The 10,248-nt window shown below is 44.0% G+C and overlaps 1 pseudogene; it reads left to right on the top strand.

Moving 5' to 3' along the window:
* Positions 1 to 9,574: 9,574 nt before the first annotated feature.
* LOC106991559 (small ribosomal subunit protein eS26-like) lies at positions 9,575 to 9,999 on the top strand (annotated as a pseudogene).
* Positions 10,000 to 10,248: the final 249 nt, after the last annotated feature.

Below are 10,248 nucleotides of genomic sequence, written 5' to 3'. Positions count from 1 at the left end.
TATCCTCAATGGTGAAAAATTGAAAGCATTTTCCCTAAAGTCAGGAACAAGACAAGGGGGCCCTCTTTCACCGCTACTATTCAACATAGTTCTGGAAGTTTTGGTCACAGCAATCAGAGCAGAAAAAGAAATAAAAGGAATCCAAATTGGAAAAGAAGAAGTCAAACTTTCACTGTTTGCAGATGACATGATCATCTACATAGAAAACCCTAAAGACTCCACCAGAAAATTACTAGAGCTAATCAATGAATATAGTAAAGTTGCAGGATATAAAATCAACATTCAGAAATCCCTTGCATTCCTATACACTATTAATGAGAAAGTAGAAAAAGAAGTTAAGGAAACAATTCCATTCACCATTGCAACAAAAAGAATAAAATACTTAGGAATATATCTACCTAAAGAAACTAAAGACCTGTATATAGAAAACTATAAAACACTGATGAAAGAAATCAAAGAGGACACTAATAGATGGAGAAATATACCATGTTCATGGATTGGAAGAATCAATATAGTGAAAATGAGTATACTACCCAAAGCAATTTACAAATTCAATGCAATCCCTATCAAGCTACCAGCCATATTTTCCACAGAACTAGAACAAATAATTTCAAGATTTGTATGGAGATACAAAAAACCTCGAATAGCCAAAGCAATCTTGAGAAAGAAGAATGGAACTGGAGGAATCAACTTGCCTGACTTCAGGCTCTACTACAAAGCCACAGTCATCAAGACAGTATGGTACTGGCACAAAGACAGACATATAGATCAATGGAACAAAATAGAAAGCCCAGAGATAAATCCACACACATATGGACACCTTATCTTTGACAAAGGAGGCAAGAATATACAATGGAGTAAAGACAATCTCTTTAACAAGTGGTGCTGGGAAAACTGGTCAACCACTTGTAAAAGAATGAAACTAGATCACTTTCTAACACCGCACATGAAAATAAACTCAAAATGGATTAAAGATCTAAATGTAAGACCAGAAACTATAAAACTCCTAGAGGAGAATATAGGCAAAACACTCTCCGACATAAATCACAGCAGGATCCTCTATGATCCACCTCCCAGAATACTGGAAATAAAAGCAAAAATAAACAAACGGGATCTAATTAAAATTCAAAGCTTCTGCACAACAAAGGAAAATATAAGCAAGTGAAAAGACAGCCTTCTGAATGGGAGAAAATAATAGCAACTGAAGCAACTGACAAACAACTAATCTCAAAAACATACAAGCAACTTATGCAGCTCAATTCCAGAAAAATAAACGACCCAATCAAAAAATGGGCCAAAGAACTAAATAGACATTTCTCCAAAGAAGACATACGGATGGCTAACAAACACATGAAAAGATGCTCAACATCACTCATTATTAGAGAAATGCAAATCAAAACCACAATGAGGTACCACTTCACACCAGTCAAAATGTCTGCGATCCAAAAATCTGCAAGCAATAAATGCTGGAGAGGGTGTGGAGAAAAGGGAACCTCCCTACACTGTTGGTGGGAGTGCAAACTAGTACAGCCACTTTGGAGAACAGTGTGGAGATTCCTTAAAAAATTGCAAATAGAACTACATTATGACCCAGCAATCCCACTGCTGGGCATACACACCAAGGAAACCAGAATTGAAAGAGACACATGTACCCCAATGTGCATCACAGCACTGTTTATAATAGCCAGGACATGGAAACAACCTAGATGTCCATCAGCAGATGAATGGATAAGAAAGCTGTGGTACATATACACAATGGAGTATTACTCAGCTGTTAAAAAGAATGCATTTGAATCAGTTCTGATGAGATGGATGAAACTAGAGCCAATTATACAGAGTGAAGTAAGCCAGAAAGAAAAACACCAATACAGTATACTAACACATATATATGGAATTTAGAAAGATGGCAATGATGACCCTGTATGCAAGACAGCAAAAAAGACACAGATGTGTATAACGGACTTTTGGACTCAGAGGGAGAGGGAGAAGGTGGGATGATTTGGGAGAATGGCATTGTAACATGTATACTATCATGTAATAATCAAATCGCCAGTCTATGTCTGACGCAGGATACAGCATGCTTGGGGCTGGTGCACGGGGATGACCCAGAGAGATGTTATGGGGAGGGAGGTGGGAGGGGGGTTCATGTTTGGGAACGCATGTACACCCGTGGTGGATTCATGTCAATGTATGGCAAAACCAATACAGTATTGTAAAGTAAAATAAAGTATTTAAAAAAAAAAAGACTGAAGGAAGTTGTGTCCTTGACTGACCACGGGGAGGGGAGCCACCTGCCATCTTAGACAACATGCCTACTTCAGGAGGGTCACGAAAGAGAATGAGAACCTTCTATTTTACTTAAACCATTGTATTTTGGGATCTTACAGTTATAGCAACTTGGCCTTTACATTAATATAGACCTTCTCTGGGCCTTATCTTATTTATTCATTTATTTTTGGTGGTGTTGGCCCTTCGGTGCTGCACGCAGGCTTTCTCTAGTTCCAGCGAGTAGGGGCTACTCTTCGTTGCAGAGCACAGGCTCTAGGGCACAGGCTCAGGAACTGTGCTGCACAGGCTTAGCTGCTCTGCAGCATGTGGAATCTTCCCGGACCAGGGGTTGAACCTGTGTCCCTTGCATCGGCAGGCAGATTCTTATCCACTGTACCATCAGGGGAGTCCTGGGCTTTCTTCTTGGAAATGTTCTGATGAATACCTTAGGTCCCATCTACAGTCAGTAACATGGCTGATGTTTGTCTATAGTTGACCAGCTCCATTGACTCCCGTTAGGGGTCTAGCGCTCTGATGACTGTTGCTGAGAGGCACACCCTCCAAGGTGGGATCCAAACAGTGAATGGCTGTGTGGCTGGCAGGCTGTTCACTGCACACGGAGTGAGCAGCAAATGCAGCCTGCTTACACTTCACCTGCCAAGTCACGCACCGTGGAGCAGAGCTGCATCCAACCACAGGAGGGCAGTTTTGTTTGTTTTTTCCCTGAGAAAGCATTGCTCACCAAACTTTGCTCTTTGAGGTATGGCTCTGCCCAGATGAGATACTTGCTTCCATCTAGAGGGAGAGCATTTTTCTGGTTTAATACAAAGGCACCCCACTGGCCCTGAGTTTAGATTCAAGAACCAAGAGTTGTCAAGATTTCTGGTATTACAGATAAGCTCTGTGGAGTTCTGTAACTGAGTGAGGGCTCATATGCCCACAGCAGAGAAAGTCAACCTCTGATAGCGGGTGTTTGCAGCAAAGTAAAGCTTTATATTTTTGGCTTTCCTGGTGGCTCAGATGGTAAAAAAAAAAAAAAATCTCCCTGCAATGTGGGAGACTCAGGTTCCATCCCTGGGTAGGGAAAATCCTCTGGAGAAGGGAATGGCAACCCATTCCAGTATTCTTGTCTGGGAAATCCCATGGACAGAGGAGCCTATGTGGCTACAGTCCTAAGGGTTGCGAAGAGTTGGGCATGACTGACAGACTTAACACCCATGCATTTGGAGGACAGCAAGCAAGGAACTGGGAGACAAACCTCAGGTCCACTTGAACTTGGTCTTCAAGTTAAAGATATTTTAAAGAGGAAGATGACAGAAAAGATTGAGCATCATCTTCTGATCTTTCTTAATCATAGTTCCAGGAATCAGGATGTCTTCAGTTTACAATTCTTTGGCCAAGTGGCCCATGGCTTAGAGATCCCTGAGTTCATTTTGCCCTGGGGAAACATCCTGAGCTTGTAGTTAATGATATCTTTAATACCAGTTTTAGCGCACTGATGATATGACAACAGCAATCTGAGTCATCTGATTGTGGTGAAGCAGTGTTCAGTCAGGCAGACTCTAGGAGATGGTGAGGGACAGAGAGCCCTGGTGTGCTCCAGTTCATGGGGTTGCAAAGAGTCAGACACGACTTGGCAGTGGAACAGCAACAACAGCACAGGATTGACTTAGAGGGGATGAGGATGGGACTGGGGTCAGAGGAGACACTCAAGGGAAGAAAGTTCTGGAAAGAGGAATTCAGTCATAAATGTGGTAAGGGAACTGAGTTTTAGGGGGACTTGGTTTCCTTCCCATGAATTGAAGCACCTCCCCTCCCCCCGCCCCACCGATCAAAGCTGGGTTGCATGCATTGCAGCTAGATTCTTTACCAACTGAGCCAGCAGGGAAGCCCCAGTCTGTGGTCGATCGAGGCAAATTTAAGATCCATGAACAAGAAGAAATAAAGCAGCACAACCCCAGGAGGGAAATACCTTCTAAACTCCCCTTCAGGCTAGACAAGGAAGACAAAGTGGAGAATTAACCCTCAGAGAAGAGGATTAGAGACAGCCATGTTGGTTACTGCGGATGGTGAATGCAGCCGTAATTAAAAGACGCTTGCTCCTTGGAAGGAAAGCTATGACAGACCTAGACAGCGTATTAAAAACCAGAGACATCACTCTGCTGCCACAGATCTGAACAGAGAGCTATGGTTTTCCCAGTAGTCATGTATGAATGTGAAAGCTGGACGATTAAGAAATTTGGGCACTGAAGAACTGATGCTTTCAAACTGTGGGGCTGGAGAAGACTCCTGAGAGTCTCTTGGACTGCAAGGAGATAAACTAGTCAATCCTCTTAGTTGAGGTGTGAGGACCCAGTTCCCTGACCTGGGATGGAAGTGGGCTCCCTGAACGGGGAGCATGGAGTCTTAGCCACTGGACCACCAGGGAAGTCCCAGAGGTAAACATTTTTAAGCAACTTGACTACCAGACTTAGTATTAATATACCCACATCCTCATGGAGGCTCCAAAACGACCCTGTGCAATGAGTACTCTTCTCATTTCATTTTACAGGTAAGGAAACAGAGGCAGAGAGGCCAAGACATTTGTCCAAGGTCACACAGCTTTGGATTCAGACCAGTGATTTCAAATCGACTCCCCCAAGCATGGACCCCCATATGATCTCTCTTTACAGCTGGAGAAACTGAGGCGCAACAAGGGGAAAGGGCTTGGTGAGAACCTTGGCCAGGCAGGGCTAGGTTCCTCTCTAGAAGTCAGCGAGAAGTACCTGGGCCATTCTGGGCTTGACCTGGAGGACACACATGACTTGGCAGGCAGAGTACACAGAGTGGGAGAGGCAGCAGAATAGTTCCAAAAGAATTCCTCGGGAGGTTAAGGGCCCATGCCTGCTTTGTTTACAGCTTTGTGTTGATAGCCTTGTCAAGAAGGGCATGAAAGAATTATGCACAGGAATGTCTGCAAACACAGGTCTCTTATTCAGACTTCCCACCTCCTCTTCCTCACCGCAGCCCTTTCTGTGGCTGCATTTGGCTGGGGAAAGTTGCATGAGACCCTTCCTTCTCTGACCTTCTCTTCTTTAAAAAAAAGTATTGATTGATTGATTTGTCTGTGCTGGGTCTTAGTTGCAGCATGCAGTTTCTTTGTTGTGGTGTGGTGGTGCTTGTGGTAAAGAACCCGCCTGCCAATGCAGGAGACTTAAGAGATGCAGGTTCCATCCCTGGGTTGGGAAGATCCCCTGGAGGACAGCATGGCAACTCATTCCAGTGTTCTCACCTGGAGAATCCATAGAGTGAAACCTCATGGGCTACAGTCCCTGGGGCCGCATGGTGTCGGACACGACTGAAGCCACTTAGCACACATACATGCACGTGGGGTCTTTAGTTTTGGCATGTGAACCGTTAGTCGCAGCATGTGGGATCTAGTTCCTTGACCAGGGGTCGAATCCTGGCCCTTGCACTGGAAGTGTGAAGTCTTAACCACTGGACCACCAGGGAAGTCCCAGTTTCTTCATTTTCAAAAATTAGTATAAGCGAGGAGCTCTAGGATAGACTTTGGAGGCAAAAACAGCTTGGGTTCAAGCCACATCTCTGCTGGATGGCAACCTTGGACATATACTTTAGCCTCTTTGAGCCTCGATTTTCCTCTGTGAATTGGGGGTGAAATGACATAAGGCCTGGCCTGTCAAACTGTCAGGCAGTGCTGACTCACAGCAGGCTCTCTAATTAGAGCATTCTTGTCATTATGAATGTTTCGGTCAGAAATGTTAACATTGGCATCATTGCAAGGAAGGCTTATTGTTTGAGGGGTTTTTTGCCTTTTTTTTTTTTTTTTTTTTGCCACGTGGCATGTTGAATCTTAGTTTCCTGACTGAGAACTGAACCTGTGCTCCCTGACATAGAAACATGGAATTTTAACCACTGGACCACCAGGGAAGTCCTGTTTGAGGGTTTTGGAGCTGGGTGGACCTGGGGTCAAATCCATCTCTGCTGCATTCTAACCCTGACTAGAGACCACCCCCACCCCGTCTGAGCTGTTTTCTCATCTAGAGGTCAGGGATAGCTGACTCAGAAGACGAGAGGGTTCAATCATGTAATTTCATGAATGTAAATTGCTGAGTGTAAAGCTAGTTTGGACTAAGAAAAACTCTGTCGACATTAACTATTATCCTGAGATTCTAAGATCCCTCAGCACTGCACCCACCCTTCCAGGTGCATCTATTACTGAGTCCAGGCTCACTTTCATTTGTAAAACCAGCTGAGAAGCTGGCTGACTGATGTGTCAAAATAACCATCCTATGGGATCTGGATGCCAGGTTCTTTTATAGAACAGAAGTGAAGGGCGGTGAGGAAACAAGGCAAAAAGCCCATTAACCTTGCCTGTATCTCCTAGAATGGCAAACTTGGGCAGGGGAAAGTGTCAGTCTCCTCTTTCCTGAAGCCATTCACAGGTAGGCAGGGTCAGATGATCTCTCTGGGAGCTGAACAAAGGCATTCTAGCCCTACAGGTCAAGCAGAGGGGGCAGAGTTCCCTAAAGCAGGCCATTATGCTTGATTATAATAACAAAAACAACATAAAGCAAGTTAAAGGAACAATTCGAACATGGAGTTAGAATCGGCTCTTCCCTGCACACATGATTCCTCTGGATGGCTTTCCTCCCAAATGAGGGTGCTTCAGCCCCCAACCTGCTTGTCTGGAATAGCAGCAAGACCAGAGCAACCCCAGCCCTTTGTGTGTCTGGGAATTTCCCATCCACCCATTGTCCCAGCCACCATCCCAGCTCCAGCCTCATCTTCCCCATCTCTTCCCTTGTTTGCAGCTTACCACCAAATCCTGCCCATTTTACCACCAAAGTATCTCCACTTAGAAGATACTCAATCTGGGGGCCATCTCATTTAACCACTTATACTTGCTTTCCTGTTTGAAGAATATGGGGCAGAAACAGAATCTATCAATATATCAGAGGATTGTCAAATGCATTAAATAGCTAAAGACTGAAAAGCTGAGTGTCTGAGACATAGTAAGAAGTCAATAAAGGAACTCACCAAAAAAAAAAAAAGAGTTGAAACAACTCCAGGGTGACTCACATAAGAGGGGTTAAGTTCACAAACAACACACTGGCCCATCACACAGTTTGCAATAGTATTCTTTTCCTGACAAACTGACCCTAAAACAGGAAACAAAGCCTCCAAATCATTAAAAACAAAGGGCACCAGAGAGTCAGCCTTCATAGCTATTAATAACACTCCAGCCAGGTGCATGTACAAACGTGGAGCTTATACTTGAAAGTACTTGCTTAAATAGGAAAGCTATGTTATAGGGGATCTCACTGTGAAACTGCCAAGATGGGGCTCTTTGGACATGCTAAGATGGTCTGTTCTGTGTAAGCTCTAGAGAAAGCCTACTTGACAAAGCTATTCCCCCACCTCCTCCGCCTCCCTCAAAATTCTGCCTCTAAGGGAACAGAAGTCCTGTAAGAGGGAAGAGTCAATGCTGACCTTCCACATGTTAGATCTGTCTCTTTGACTTAACCCTGACCCTGATATTCTTTACCAGGGCTTCCCTGGTACTTAGCTGGTAAAGAATCCCCCTGCAATGCAGGAGACCCCAGTTCAATTCCTGGGTTGGGAAGGTCCCCTGGAGAAGGGAACAGCTATCCACTCCAGTGTTCTTGCCTGGAGAATTCCATGGACAGAGGAGTCGGGCAGGCTGCAGCCCACAGGGTCACAGGGAGTCAGATACAACTGAATGACTAACACTAGGAGATATTTGCAAGACTAACGGCCTTTTCCACTTTGTTTCCTCACCTCCCCACCCCAGCTTCTATTCATAAACAAACCTGGCATCCAGACCCTGACAGGATGGTTATTCTGAGATTTTAGTCTGCTGTCTTCTTGGTCAGCCAGCTTTCTGAATCAAGTCCCATTCCTTGCTTCAACGCTGTGTCTCGAATTCGCTGGCCTACTGTGGCAAGCAGAGTGAGCTTGGACTCCGTAAGAATCCTAAGGGGAGCTTGCATTCCACTTCAGGTGCCTTTGGGGTGTAAATGTTCTACCTGCTCTTTTCAAGGAACTTTTCCATAAGTGATAATTCCAGGACTTCCCTGGTGGTCCCGTGGTTAAGACTCTGTGCTTCCAATGCAGGGAGTCCACGCTCCATCCTTAGTCAGACAACTAGATCCTACATGCTCCAACTAAACTGAAGATCCTGCCTGCTGCAGCAAAGGTCCTGTGTACGGCACAGTCAAATAAATAAAGACTTTTTAAAATAAGAGAGAGAATTCTTAAAATTGAAAAAAGAAGCCTTTTAAAACTCAAAAGTTTAAGTGTCTTCTCCACAAAACAGTACAAGACTTTAGCCTTCAGAGTGAGCAGACCTAACATATCTCAACTGCTATTTATAAACGAGTTAATTTTATATTGTATCTGATCCATGACTAAAGTTTCATTTTTATTTTTAAAATTCATGACTAAAGTTTTAAAATGAAAGGTGAGATCTGTGGTTATGTCTGTCTATATGTCTATTTGTGTACATTATAGATATAATATTTTTTTCTATCTCTGAATGGTATTACCAAAACTAATTTGTAAAAGACCTCTATTTAATTGGCATAAAAGTAAGTGCCAAAATTTTAGTAAAATTCCAGAGGATCAGCACAGTCTTTTGGTAAAGTATAAAATTTTGGCTGTAAAGTATTTGGTTAGTCAAAATGAGAAGACTGGACAGGAAGATGATCCTGCTGACCGAAAAAGATGCACAATGTGAGACTTGTGAGTGAAGTTTTATCTGGGGCAAAATGAGGACAGCAACCCGGGAGGAGTGCATCCCAAATAGCTCTGAGAAACTATAGTAGTTCCAAAGAGGTAGTGGGAGAAAGTCAATATATATGATTTTGGTGAAAGAGGAGTTCAGTGCAATCAAGCACTTATTTTACAAAAGGTTTTCTGCTAGTCACAAGACGCTGATGTCACCGTGAAGAGATCTAGTGCTTTTCTAGATATGAGGAGATGCAAAGATTGGGATAATCAAATGAGCTCCTGAAAACATCAAACTATGTAAAGATTTGTTCCACCAGTTTCCCTGGAACATAGAGTGCCTCATTCTCCACACTGAACTCATTTCAAAGCGTGTCACAGGTCGACAGCCGCAGCAGCACAGGATTCAGTCTTTGCAGAGGCAGATGGCTAATGTCCTTGGCAAGTGCCAATTTGTAGTTGATAATCCCCTGAGTGATGAATTAAACAAAGAACAAGAAGATATTACAAATAGTACTTCAAGAACTTCCTTCTCCCATTAAAGACCTTGTTCTCGCTCTCTCGCCTCCGTGCTTCCAAGATGACCAAGAAAAGGAGGAACAAGGGTCATGCCAAAAAGGGCCGTGGCCACGTGCAGCCTATTCCCTGCACCAACTGTGCCCACGCGTGCCCAAGGATAAGGCCATTAAGAAGTTCGTCATTCGGAACATCGTAGAGGCTGCAGCTGTCAGGGACATTTCTGAAGCGAGTGTTTTCAACGCCTATGTGCTTCCCAAGCTGTATGTGAAACTACATTGCTGCGTGAGTTGTGCCATTCACAGCAAGGTTGTCAGGAATCGCTCTCTGGAAGCCGGGAAGGACCGAACACCTCCATCCCGATTTAGACCTGAGGGTGCTGCCCCACGTCCTCGACTAAAGCCCATGTACGGATCCAAGTCCTTAAAGATGGAAGAAATATTGGTTTCTCTGAAAAGACAATAAAATGGAAATTATATTTTATGTAGCATGTTGAATATATGTTGCCGGATGCAGTGGGGGTTGTGTACATCTTATTTCTGTCTTTGGTCTCCCCAGTTTGCATAGCTTAGGGGTGGGGGCGAGGAATTAGGGCATCTGTGTTTGATTAATTCAGCCTGGCAAATGGCTTAAGTTGGTGTCTTAAAAGTGGGGAGGAAGCTAGCAGAGTGAGGAGTGCATCAGGAAGTCACTAGGGTGTGCATTCCTCTTGTG

Source organism: Ovis aries, chromosome 14 (genome assembly GCF_016772045.2).
Source record: "Ovis aries strain OAR_USU_Benz2616 breed Rambouillet chromosome 14, ARS-UI_Ramb_v3.0, whole genome shotgun sequence".
NCBI lineage: Eukaryota > Metazoa > Chordata > Mammalia > Artiodactyla > Bovidae > Ovis > Ovis aries.
The sequence above is the reverse complement of the archived record's forward strand: the minus strand, read 5'-3'. Positions and strand labels throughout refer to the sequence as shown.